This window comes from Equus przewalskii, chromosome 7 (assembly GCF_037783145.1).
Source record: "Equus przewalskii isolate Varuska chromosome 7, EquPr2, whole genome shotgun sequence".
NCBI classification, from domain to species: Eukaryota; Metazoa; Chordata; class Mammalia; order Perissodactyla; family Equidae; genus Equus; species Equus przewalskii.
This window is the reverse complement of record NC_091837.1, coordinates 48,390,891-48,404,931: the sequence shown is the minus strand read 5'-3', so window position 1 is coordinate 48,404,931 and position 14,041 is coordinate 48,390,891. Positions and strand designations below refer to the sequence as shown.

Sequence of the window (14,041 nt, the reverse complement as noted above, 5' to 3'; positions counted from 1 at the left end):
CTTGGTCCTTGAATGAATCATGGAGCTTATCAACACTTCCTTTGTGTCTCTAATGACTGTTGTGAAACAAGTCTACAATGAATTTTGGAGGGACAGGGCAGGAGGGTCATTGTTCTAAAGGGCTCTTTACCAGGCATGGTGTTTTCCACCTACTTTCCTCCCATTATGTGTCACCACCAACGCCCTTTGTACCCTGGGTTGGTAATAGTGGAAAATAAGGAAACAAAGTGTTTTGAACCCAGAAAGAGCTCAAAAAATCATTGGGGAAGAAAGGATAAAAGGAAAGAAGGGAAGGAGGGAAGGAAAGAGAGCTGGAGAGAGGGAGGGAATGAAAATCATGGTCTCCAGCTCATCAGTGGTGACCCATGACTGAGGTGGGTCTCCAGGGGGCTGCATCTGGCCTGTAGCCAATTGTCAATCAGTAAAGCCAGTTTCTGTGCTTGCTGCTTAATCCTCATAGCAGTCTCATGATGGAGAAATCACTATTTTACAGGTGAGGCTATTATCTCAAAAAACATCAGCAACTTGCCCAGGACACTCCCGAGGGAATAAAACAGCCAAGACTTGAACCCAAAAGTAGCTGATCCCAAAATCCAAGCTCTTGCCACTCTTCTGCATTGATTCCAGGTGGCAATGCCGCTGGGGTGGGGGTGGGGGGACATGACTATTGTTACATTAAGTTTATTTTGAACTAACAAACTGGGCACTTAGCAAGGCCCTGAGGAAATGGAACAAGATAGCAGGACTTTTGATTGGCTTAGGAATTGGGGGAAGGGGAGGTGCTGGAGAGGGCTCTAAAGAGCAGGGCAGAAACAGCTCTAGATGATGGGATGCTAATTTAAGCTTTATTCGTTCTGGCATTTGCTGGACCTCTGAGCGCACGCAGGCTCTCCTCAGAAAACACACTGCCGCAGGTGCCTGAGCGTGGCAGTTAGGATGCACTCAAGGAGAGAATGGGCCTGAGCCCTCACTGCTGAGAGTGCATGTGTAGAAAAAGATTCAGAGTATATTTCTCATGAACTAGTTTGGGCTGGAACTCAGCCAATTTAGCCATGTTTTTAAAATCTGCATGCCGCTTAGAAAATGCAAAGAAGAAGGAAAAAGATGTTTTGATCCAATGACTTATAGGATGTGCCTTTTGAGAACACAGAAAGAGAGTTGTAAGGCTCTCTCCATGGTCAATATCAGGAGAAATGGATATACCTGGGATTCTGATGTCCAAACTTGACACTAATTTTCTCTCTCAAATGATGATTCTAAATAAATATGTGCGAATACCAGTCCCAGAAATCTGAATCAGCTGCAGAGATTTGTTGGCTATAATATAATTGGAGGCTTGGTGAGCTGAACCAGCTATTTCTGAAACTTCTTTTGTTTTGTTTCTCTAACATTGTTTTCAACAAAGAGGGAGACATCCCTTACATACTGACATATGGTACCTTCTATTTATAACAAGATTAACAATTCATTCACACCTTGATTGAATTCGGCTTTATTGAGATGTCACAACAGATTCTCACAGCCTGCAAAGGGAAAGACTTACAAATGATAATATTATGACAGGCAAGACACCTAAAAGTAAATGAATCCTAATTGATGACAATTAGAAAGAGTTCAGCACAAACATAAAATCATGGGAGAGATGGTAAGCAGGATTCATCTCTTGCAAAGGGAGCATTGCCTTGGAGAAATTCTGCTGAATCTTTGCTGAGAACCTGAAATCCATTCAAACCTGTTCATTCACAGCTTATTTTCTTATTAATGTATGAAGGGCCTGCAGGGTTTTAGGGCTTTAGCATATGTTTATTTTCTCATCCACAGCTTCACATGGGGCCCTTGTTTTAGAAGGATAGAATTGATGGATCCTTCTAGATGATCTGGCCAGAAGCACAGGCATCATCTTTAACACCTCCTTCTTTCTTTCACCCCACATCAATGAGCGAAACTTATCAATTTTACCCTCTCAATATTTACTGAATCTCTCCATTTCTCACCACCTGTACTATTCTCACTTCAGACTAAGCCGATTTTGTTTCGCCTGAGAGCTGTTGCTTTCTCCCTGGCCTGATGCCTCCAGTTGATTACCCAGAATAATCTTTCTAAAGTCTTAAAATTCCTCTATGGCTCCCAATTGCTCTTAGCATAAGGTTAAATGTCAAGGTCCTACAATCCTGCCTAAGATGGAGTATGGCATGGTGATGAGAGCAGAGTCTAGTGCGAGTCCTGCTTCTACCAAATGAGTGACCTTATGGAGGTCATTTAATTTCTCTGACCCTCAGTTTCATCATCTACAAAATGAAGGTCACCACAGTATCTATCTTAATGAAAATCAGTTACAATCAACCTCGTGGAGCGCCTGACCTCTCGCGAAGTGTTAACTTCTCTTCTCGTTGCCTCTCTTACCACATGGCAAGCCACTCTCCTTGTGGTGCATTGGCTCCTGGCTGCTTCTCACTTCCCCCAACTACCTTGTTCTTCCCACCGCACACCTCAGGGCCGAAGCATGGGCGTTGGCTGTTCCCTCTGACTGGAAATCCTCCTCAGTCCCCTCTGCCAGTCCCACCCTCCCACACAACCTGCTGAAGAACTGGAAGTCATTTGTTATGTCTCTGCTTCACTGTCACCTCCTCACAGAAGCCTTCTTTGACTACTCCTGTGCCCCTACCTACAGTCAGTCCAGATCGCTTTGTAAAACGCTCTTCTTACACTCTATACTTCCTTTTGTAGCCCTTAACACAGCTGAAAAATTGTGCTTACTTTCTCTGGTTACTGCTTATCTTTCTCTCGATAATGAAAGCTCAGTAGAGGACAGGGATGGGGCCTAACATGTTTACTATTGTGTCACGTGGACATTAATTTTTTAGATGAATGAATCTAGTTTATACTGGCTCCCTGACTGACAGATAATTAGTTGATGTTCTGTGGTAGGTAGAATGGTGGCCCCCAAAGATGTCTGCATCCAGATTCCTGGGACATGGGAATATGTTAATTTACATGGCAAAAGGGATTTTGCAGATGTGATTAAGTTAAGGGTCTTGAGATGGGGGAGATTAGCATGGATTATCCAGATAGGTCCAATGTAATCACGGGACCTTATAAAAGGGATGCAAGAGGGTCAGTGTCAGAGTGATGCAGCACAAGAAAGACTGAACCTGCCATTGCTGGTTTTACAGATGGAGGAAGGGGCCATGAGCCAAGGAATGTGGGTGGCTGCTAGAAACTGGGGAGGGTGAGGAAACAGATTCTCCACCAGAGGCTCCAGAAGAAGCCAGCCCTGCCCGACCTCGATCTTAGCCCTGTGAGGACCACTTCTAACTTCTGACCTCCAGAATGGCAGCATAATTCCTCTGTGGGGTTTTAAGCCACCAAGTTTGTCCTTCGTTCCAGCAGCAATACAAAACGAATACGCGTACCCAAGGTCAAATATCACTGGCAGAGCCAAGACCAGACTCTAAGAATCTATATCTCTCAGGCCCCTGTTCTTTCCACTGCACTCCCCTGCCTCTGCCTCCCAAGGTTTGCTGGTTTTTTTATTTGCTTTCGTCTTCTTTTTCAGAGGAAGAAATCGTTAGAGACGCAGCTGCTTACATGCAACAGCATGTGCGTGAGGCAGGGCTGCATAGATGCAAGTGTGCGAGAGAAGGTGCCCGGGATTGGAAGGTCTGAATGGCCTCATAATAGAATCCCAGGGGAGGGCCGGAGGTCCCAGACCAGCCACTCTCACGCCCATCCCCTCCTGCCTGTGCCGCACAAAGCTTGACAAGGTCTCGCTCATGTTTCAAAGCGCTCCCTCTTTTCAGAGCTGTTTGTTATTGTCTCTGCCATCACAAGTTTAAAAAAGGAAAGTTAATTAAATATGGAACAAGACTGAGCAACATCTTTTAAACCATCATGTCATTAGAACTGGAATCCTCAGAGAGCTGCTTAAAAGGGGTTTGAGAACAATGACTGTTCAATCAGATATTTATGGGCATAGTTATGTAAACACACTCTTTATTGTCTATGTATATTTAATATAATTATCAGTTTTGTAGTTGGACTCTCCAGAGACCCAACAAATCACAGTGTTGCTTTGAAAATGTCAGCAGAAAAGACAATTATGTTGCTAGCAAATATTCATAAATTATATTAAAAAGTCCTGTGGAAATGTCCCCTATGTTGCAGAATCTTTCGCAGTAACTGAATAATCCCTTATTTCTTTGATTTAAGGGTGTTTTAGAAGCAAGAAGTTTCTTTGGGAAACCTTAAAGGCATGAGGCTGGCAAAGGAGCAGGCCGGCCCTGGAAAACAGGAGCATGTTGTTCCAGAAAATTCCGACAGTCCACTCATGGTTTTCCTTTTGCTGGCTCTTGATAACCAGTTCGTATGTGCACATGTCCATACAGCTACACATAGACACCTGCTCAGAGATCCGATGTGCGAACTTTATTTCTTAAAATACCCCATTAAAAAGAAAATAAATTCAATCTGTTCGTTCTTTTAGCTCCCACTCACAGCCATAACTCTTTCCTATGGCATTTTTCTTTAGCAACTATTTATAGTATTTCCCATTTTTCCTCTCTTATCATTTTTTTCTCATTATGCACATGCAGAAATAAGTGGAGAATTGGGAAACTGCTCAGTAAATTAGAATGCACCCAGCTCCTGCTAAACCAATATGAGTGGTGTAGGTTGATAAACACCTAGAAAGCGTTCACAAATCACTTCTATTGCAACATATACAATCTGCAAATCAACATCTTAATTAGCAGCTAATGACATTTGGAAGGAAAGGTTAATGTTAAGCACACAAAAGCAGTGTGGTAAAAAAAAATTAGATTTTCCTGCCTTCTTCTTATAAAAAATAAAAAAGGAAAGAAAAGATATCCAGTGATTATAATAGGTGTTATAAATATACATGTATTGGCAATTTGAAGCATCTTAATTATATGAAGCCCGTATTGATATGCTACTTCTCATCGAAGGAGTTCAAAGCTCTCTGCCTGTATCTCATTTATCCTCAAAATACCTCTCAGAGGGTAAGTATCTACAGGCAAAATGAAGTGGAGAGTTGAGGTAATTATCTACATAATTCAAACCCAACCCCCTGTAAATGAGGAGTAAGTGGAGTTTCTGAAGAGGTTGAATTTTCCTGATTGACTTTCTATGTAGATCAAATTCCCTGGAAACTGAGTCCTTTTTGCACTGCACTGTCCCTAGGCAGACAGCCTAAGGGAGGGAGAGTGTGGAGAATGGAGTCACCTCATTTAAAAGGCTGACCCCGCGTTGTGTATTCAACCCCATCTCTTGCCAGCTCAGGCTCTTGGTCTCCCACTGCCTCCTCTCTTCCAGACTGGCCCCCGCCTCCTGCCTTTTTCCTCTGCTTTCTGCATTTTAGGTCCTTCCTGCTTCCCCTCGGCACCTGCCCACACCTTCCTTTCCCTCACAGCTTCTTGTAGGTCTAGCTCCTCCCTGCAACTTCCTTTGGTGAGGAGCAAAAGGATACCATCCCTTTTCTTTTTTAGTACATTAGGTTGGTTTGCTGATCATTTTTACCACAACCTGTTAGACAGATAGTATCTGTGTAATTTCCGCTATGGTGGCATGAGCTCCTGCTTGCTTTCCCCTCCTCAAAGTGTCCCATCTATTTCAGGAAGCAGCTTAGGTGTGCATTGAATGGGTTTTGCATATCTTTTTTCCCCTGCTCAGGCCTGTCATCATCAGGGCTCAAGAAACTGACACTCAGCAGGACACTGTCATCTTCCACAGATGACCCCTGCCCTCCCCTTGGCTCACCTATCTCCAGTGGTGGACCCATCTTTCCCTTAATTTCCCACAATAGCCCTTTCTGATAGTTCCCAATAGGCTATTAACAGGTAATGAGATTTTCCCATAGATTTGGGGGCAAGGAGTGCTTTGTCGACAGTGACTTGGAGCCAGTACCTAGGTGGTGCCCCATCTTCCTGATCCATTAACAGCCCTCCCTGCATGAGAACCCCAAGCCCTCAGCCTGCTGGAGTGCGCCTGGTGTCTGCAGGCCTCTCCCTCCCCTGACCCTCAGGCTGCAGAACAAGGAGGATGTTTTCCTCCTTACCCTCCTCAGAGCCCCACCTCAGAGTCTTCATTTCCTGTCCCAGGATACATCTCTTCCCAGAATGACTCCTGGTGGAATGTCCATTTCTTGCAAGGGAAATTCCACCACAACCTACAAGGGTGCGCTTGGCCTTGTGCCCTGCCCTCAAAGATAAGACACAGCCCTCAGTCTTGATACATTTCCCAACCCCTCAGCTCAGCTCCTTCTCTTTCAGTTTCTCACCCAGAGGACAGACAGCAAATCCCAAGCCTGCATGTCCTTCTCCTCTGCACTGCAGCCCCAAACACAGTTTTTCAAAGAAAAACACAAAACCCCAAAGAAAATACAAGATACAAAAACAGGGCAGTTTACATTCATAGTTGGGAAAGAGGCATTTCTTTGATGAAAACTGCATTTATCTCATTCTCGACTCCATCCCAGGGACTGGCAGAGCAGGGGACGCCCAGGAGACCCCCACTTCACATGTGTGGATGGGCTGGCTCTTTCAGTGGGCATGAAGGGCGGCAGATGTAGGTAGGCAGGAAAAAGAGACAGTGAACTTGTCTGCTAAGGATAGTTGAAGTGTATACCTGAATTTTATGAATCAATTAGTTTTTGCAAATTGACAACATAACAGCAATAATAATATTTTGGATTTATACAGCATTTTCCTTCTAACAATTCATTTTCATAATCGTTATAAGGTAATTCTCATAACCCAGCTATGATTAGTTATTATTGCCCACATTTTATAGGACACAATTTTAAGTGACTTATCCAAGGTCACATAAGAAATGAGTGGGCGTGATCTTGAAGAAAAGGCTCAGATTACCACTATATCCTCTCCCCTTTCCTGCAGAGGTATAGCCAGATTAGATTTAGTATCAATACATTGCATTTTAATTATTTATTTTTATGTCTCTCTCCCCACCAGGCTGGGAGCTATGTTTAATTTATCCATGTCCCAAGGGCCCAGAAAAGATTTGGCAAATAAATGTTCAATGAGCTGTTTGTTGAATGAATGTTGAATGTTAATGTGCTTGCTCTTAAGGTCAATGGGACCGGATCTCAGGCTATGTGCACTTTCTTTTCATTAAAGGAATACTCCTGGGTTTGCACTGTCTCATTGCTCTATTCTCTGGCATCCCACCAACATTTTCTTGGGGTCATCTTTACTGAGAAAGGCTGTGATAATATTTTAAGACAGAAGTCAACAACCTGTTTATACATGAGTGCTAACAGAATGGTTTGTGCCTCTTGGTAACATTTGCAGGCTCTTGGCATATTTGAGAGGGAGAGGAAAAGGGCAAAAAGGGGGAAAGGAGAGGAAGCAGAAAGAGAAATAAAGAGATTGAGAACAGAAAGGGCAAGAGGAGGTGCATCTGGTCGGGAAGGGCAGCGAGCCACCATAATTACCTCCGGTGCCTCGGGGTCACAGCATCACAGAGCTGCTTCCCTTTGTCTTAAAAGATGGATGTCTCCCAGCGGGCCCACCCTAAGTTAACGACTCTCACAGGTGAGTAATGGTTGGGTTTAACTAGGACTTGGACCTTTGTAGAGATTCTTGGGAGGTTCATCAAGATCAGCTTATTCTGGGAAGATAGATTGGTTACTGGGATTGGTCATTCGGTTATTTTCTCAAGCCATTATTTTTAGCTAAAATCTGAACTACTACTGTGTTCTTTTTACACCCTCTGCCTTTTATAAATGATAATTTTCAAAACCTAGAAATGTAAAGAAAGCATCTTGGGTGCAGATTTAAGGGTATGAAAAGACAGTCAAGGTAAAGTTAGACCCCCTCCTCCCAAACAGCCAAGCCTGGGAGACGCATCCCCTCCACATGCGCCACGGTACCCGGTGCTTCACTTTCCTAACGCATCGTGTGAATTGCCTGCTTGTTCGCTTCCTATCCAGCCTGAAGCTCCGGGGGGGGCGGGGGGGGGCCTGCCTTCCCATTAGGTGGTCCTTGGTGCCTAGCACAATGCCTGGCACCGAACAGTAGATAGTCAGTTGTGGCGGAGAGAGCGAATGCATGGATAAGTAAATGCAGGGGCACAAGTTCAAATAGCGAGTTTCAAACATCTGAGAGACCTTAAAAGTAAAGTGCCTACCACCCAGGAGCTTCTCCATTAGCACAAAGCATCTCAGTTTTCAGAATTTAAGGGAAAAAAGAATGCCTACTTGTGCCAGAGACTTCTCAATTATTAATTAATCCTCACGACAACCATAGCAAATGTGTCTTCTTATCTTCCTTTACTAAGGAGAAAACTGGAGGTTAGCATAGCCCGATCAAAATTTCACAAAGGTGGGATTTGAAACCAGATCTCTCCCAGATTGTGCTTTCCCCCTCCAGGATGCTATTTTCTTGAGAAAATTAGCTACTGCCTTCATCTCCTTCCCCTCCTCCTCCTCCTCTTCCTCATCCTTCTCTTTCACCTTCTCTTTCTTTTAATATTTTGATGACTGGACATGCTGCCTTTTATGGAGAAAGTATCTGTCTCTTAGGAATATCTTTACATCATAGACAAACAAATTTAGAATAGTCACACTCTCCATGTGAAGGGCTGATAGCCTAGCCATATAGATATTTTTATCTTACACTTTAAACAAATACCATACTGATGGAAATAAGACAAGGAAAGAAGAACATTCACTGCTCCAGGAAATACGTAACCCCCGGGCAAAGAGCAACAATTCAGGGGGACTGTCTGGGGGTCGATCATTCTGAGAATCAGTGCATTTCTCAGAGTTTCTGGAGAAGAGAAAGAAAAAGTGTTATATTACCTAATTCCTTTCTGCAGTTTTTACTGGACAGATTCCTTACTTCCTGCCTGAAATGGTTATGAGGTGTTGCCATGAAGAATGAAAGATTGTGATGTCTCCCATGCAAGGGCAGGGCCAACGGAGGCAGAGGGGAGGTGCTTTGCTCTGTGTTCTCCCTGTAGCATATGTCATGGTTAAAGCACTCAGGGATAAAAGACTACTGTATGTATAAATTATTATCATTATTGCAGGAACCGGGATGGATCATTACATTTTCAGGATGCCTGAAAGCCCTGAGAAACTGGAATTTGTGATGAAAAGTGGCTTGTCAGAGCTTTGAAAGCCAGTGAGGGACTTAGGGATAGTTAGGGAGATACCAGAAGACGTTGAAGAGGCGCAGAGGTGTGCGGGTGTGCATGGGTGCATGTATACACGTGTGTACGTGCACGTAAGCATTGTGTGCATGCATGTGTGTGCAAGTATACGTGTGTGTCTGTGTGCATGCTTGTGTGTGTGTGTGTTCCTAAGACCAAATGCTATAGGGCATGAGGTCAGAATTGTGGTGAGGAAATTAAAGTGGAGGGGCAGCATAACTACTTCTGGAAATGCTGCTGCCCCAGGGCATTTAGGACAGATGTGGTTCAGAGAAAGGATTGTCAGATGGGCCTTTGGCGCCTAAATCTTCCTTAGAAAAGTTAGTGAATTATCTAGCTCTTTCAAGGGGAACAAAATAAACGCTTTCCTATGAATCCCCCATACGAAGCTAAAGATAGGGCTACTTTTGACCTGAATTTTCCCAGATAATCTTCTTTGAGATCTCCCTTCCATCCCAAGAATGGAAGAACTAGCAAGAAATATTTGCGTTTGTATTGTGGTTTCAACCAAGAAGTGAGATCGCTAGTGAGAGAAAGTTTTATTTAAATACAAACAATGTTGATAAACTTCAGTTCTAGTACAGCCACGTGTCCCACTTCATCACCCCAAAGCAATCAAGTAGAAAGCTCCTCTGAACAAGACAGAGAAAGAGAACTAGCTTTGGCTTGGGATTACTGTACTGTCCTCTGCTGTGCATTACCACATGAGTGCCCAGTCTTTCCTCAAGGGTCCCAGATGTTGGTGGGAGGAGTCCAGTCTATTGATCTCACTTTCTGTGTTAGCAGATAAGGTGTCCATTGGTGGTCTTCATGGATCTAACCATTCTTGTGTCTTATCTTCATGTGTCTTTCTTGTATCATATCTTCTTTTCATCTGAAAAGGCTTCTATCTGGAGTTTTATCCCCTTGCTATCCAAGAAACACAAACTCAAACTCACTTTATTTTTTAATTAATCATTTTGAGGGCCATTCGTCAACAAAATATGTGATGGGTGGTGTTTTTCTTTGTCACCGCCAACCCTCTCCCACACAAATGTACACTTCCTTGAAGAAAGTCTGATGCCAGAAAGTAGGGGGGAATGTAAGATGGGCGCCTTTTATGGGTCCACGGAGGAAGACAATGAAGTTTAGTGGGTACACCTGACCACACGATCATATGGCCTTGGCTCAGGCCCTGCTCTGCTACTGCTTGGTTTAGAAATCTTCATCAGGTCACTTCACTCATCTGGGCTTCAGGTTCTTTTAAGGTTAGACTCACTAACCTCTAAGGCTCTGTCTTGCTCCATAATTCTCTAAATCACGTAATTCTCTAAATCATACAGTTTTGCAGCCATCTCCATGATGTGCAAAGCCAGGCTCATCATTGCCCTCATATGACTGGCTGAGACATTTCAGGTGGGTAAAAAAAAAAAGGACCAGGCAGAACTAATTTGAACAAACTTTTTGATTGTTTCTGGCTTTCTTAGCAATGTATCTTCCTAAGGAAAGGGTGTTGGTAATCACCTAGACTTCCCTTTCCCCAAACAGGACTTCCTTAAGCATGTCAGAACTTTCGACTTATTGGCTCCCCATAAAATTAACATTATCCTTCCCCAGATTATTTTTGAATATACCTTGCAAATAGCCAAGGAGATAAGAAAGCTTCCTTTTGCTCAAGGGGTGGACGCTAAGCTGCAAACCCATCTTAGGAACACTGAGATACAGAGCTCCTCTGCAAGGAATGACAAAGAGATTCCACAGGGTGCACCTTCTCTGCCTGGCAGGAGTGGGCTGGCTGGGTGGGGAAGGAGGATGCCTTTAGACCATGATTGAACAGCAATGTCTGCCATGGCCGGAGGAGAGAGAGGCAGTGGTACATGTGCCAGCTACATGCCGTTTCTTCCCCTTGGACAAATAATGAAGAATTTAGGCCAGACTAAGTATCAGTATCAGATCCTTCAGACTAAGAAAGGAGGAAAAACGTGGAGGGAAAAGGGATGCTTTAGGAAGAAGCACCCTGAAGGAGAGGGAAATCAGAGGACATGCATGATATTTGGCGACAAAGGGTAGAGGTCTGGGAAGCAGGCTGGTAATACAACTTAGAGCAATATTCCCAAGCAGACTGTAGCCCAGCACCTGGCATAAAGTCCTCGACAAAAGACAATGGAAAGCCCCCAAAAAAGACTCACTTTAGGAAGCTAGAAAAGCCATGTTCACCTTGAGACCAGAGAACTCAACATCTGTTGAAAGGATATCAATCTGGGAGAAAACTGTCCTTCCACTAGAGACAGGAAGAGCAGGGGCTCAGCAGACATGGGGCCATCGTAGCAGTGGAGCTGCCATTGGCCAAGTGGAGCCTATGGTAGTGGCAGTGCTTGGCAGCTGAGTGTAGGGCAATGACTCCAAGAGTTCCCAGCCTGATGAATATATCCCACCCAAAGGAAGAGTTGAATGAGCCATCAAAAGAGGTCTGGTGAAGTTGGAAAGTACAACTGAGGTGCGATGTGGAGTTATTACCTCTTGAGTGTTCCTTGAGTCTTTAACTGTCTGCAGAGCCACTATGGAGGCTGAGGAAACCAGCGCTTCAGAGCCAGCCCAAGTCTCTGGTATTGACAATTCCTCTCTTCTCCATTTGTTTGAGCCTCTGTGTGAGTGGAGCCTCTTTCCTACTGGGAGAGGATCTATTTCACACTCAAAGCCTTTTTTTTCTTTCTTCTTCTCCCCAAAGCCCCCTAGTACATACTTGTATATTCTAGCTGTGGGTCCTTCTAGCTCTGCTATGTGGGACACCACCTCAGCATGGCCTGAAGAGCAGTGCTAGCTCTGCGCCCAGGATCCAAACCAGTGAAACCCTGGGCCACCGAAGTGGAGCGTGCAAACTTAACCACTTGGCCACGGACCTGGCCCCTCAAATCCTTTCCAGCACCTCATACTCCTCTCTTATAAAGGTTTATATGGGACATATCACCTGCTTTCTTGTTCTCTTCCTGTTCTAAAAATATGCCACTAGCTTTTCTCTGCTGTTTTTCTAATGGGTCTCTCTTCTTTGATGTCAGCTATAGTGAAAAACTCTAATTCTCCTTTCATGGTTGGAGAAAATGTGAAATCAAGGACAGCTTCTGCTGTTAGGACATACTGCAAACCACCCTTTCTTGAGGGCTGCCCCTCGTGGTGGCTGCTTCCAAACTGACTCAAGAGACATCTTAGGTTTACCTAAGAGAGGGGAGTGTTGGGTCACAAGCAGGTCCTTTGAGTTTACTGCAGGATCATAGGGACACTGAGTCAGAAGAAGGTGCACCGCTAAGACTGGGTCCATCTGCCTTTATTCTGAAAAGATATTCTAATTTTCTAAAATCCTGACAGATGACCTTGTCCAAGGAGCCGTGTGCAGTATGATTTTTCATTTGGTTGATGACCCATTTTGTAAAATCGAGATAGTGTCATTTGCTGTGTTTACAGTCAGCATTAGCATGATTCACAGCTTGATTTCATTTAGAAGGTAGTGAGTGATTGCAGGGTGCCAGGCATCTCACTAATCTCTGGAGAACAGGAGATAAAAGACACAGTTCTCAGGAAGTTTCAGGTAATATATGTGTATGTATCCGTTAATGCATTTAGCTGGGCTCTGCGCTAGGCACTGATGGAGGGCAATGAGTGCAATGTAGTCTCTTCCCTAAATCACTACAGATAAATAATTTACTGCAACAAACTGCTCTGATCTGGTGGGGAGACAAATAACAGTCTTAATTCCAGTAGAGCATTGGAGAGCATTTGAGGCTACCAGGGGAGGCTGCCCTGAGGTGGTGAGCCTGCAGGGGATTGAGGATGCTGGTCCTTAAGAGCTCTGAGTTGAGAGAAGGACCCTGATATATGGCTGGCCAAGTATCTTGGTTTCTAGAATAGTCAATTCTCTCTCGTTTAAGCTGGTCCCTTTCATCCAATTAGTCTTTCCTTCCCTTTCCTGTCTGATTTCTCCTTGCATCCAGTGAAGGCATACAAAGTGTCACCTAGAGGTTATTTCTGCCCAGCCAGCCCACTTCTCTCAGGTGTCTGGAAGATTGAGTTTTGCAAAGGGCTGTTAGGCGATTTTGTGATTCTCTCTCACCCTTCCGCCTTCTGTTTTCCCCAGGCAGATCTCCGCTCTGTTAGAAGTAAAGGCACAGAGTTGGGAACTACAGCATCTAATTTTCAAGGAAAGAGTTGTTGGAGGATCGCTCCTCACAGTGGCTAATAAGTATTTGTCTGTGGCATCACTTCAGAAAGCCCTGGTATCTCTGAGTTTATATAGGAGATTTCGATCAATCTAGATTTTATTCTGGTTTTGGCTCGAAGACAACAATCCCATTGGTCTGTTGTGTCTAATGACTAGAGTTTTATTTCTGTTGTTACTGCTTTTGGACATTTCTTGGGAGTTTGATACTGTTATCTGAGTATTTTTATTGTGGCTGACAAGCATTTGTATTGGTCTATCTGGAAAAGTACTTCCCTGTTTGAATCTTATTTTTCTCAGTGTACAGGGTTTATTGTTTTTGAACCTCCTGTTTCTACTGTGAGCTAAATTGTTTCTTGAAGCACAAGGAATTGGGATAGGAACTCATTTTGCTTAGTATTGAGGTCGTTTGTTGGACAGCATTGTTTTTCAGGGCAGATTCAATCTGGTCTAACAGACATATTCAGATCATAGCCCCCAATTTTCCTATAATGGGCATACATTCCATCTCCTGATCTCTGGTTTTAACATGCCCTTGTATGAGTGAGTTGAAAAAGTAGTTATGCCAGAGTCTTATAAAAGAACACCTGGGTCAAATCCCCTCATAGTTAACACAGTACATGTGAATGTGGGGCCAGGAGTTGAGATGGGGGAGCCAGCCCA

The 14,041-nt window shown here is 44.0% G+C and overlaps 1 long non-coding RNA gene across 1 annotated transcript in view; it reads right to left on the bottom strand.

Moving 5' to 3' along the window:
* The window catches only part of LOC139084516 (uncharacterized), a 41,938-nt gene that overhangs the window by 128 nt on the left and 27,769 nt on the right, over positions 1-14,041 (bottom strand). The gene's annotated exons all lie outside the window — the stretch shown is intronic.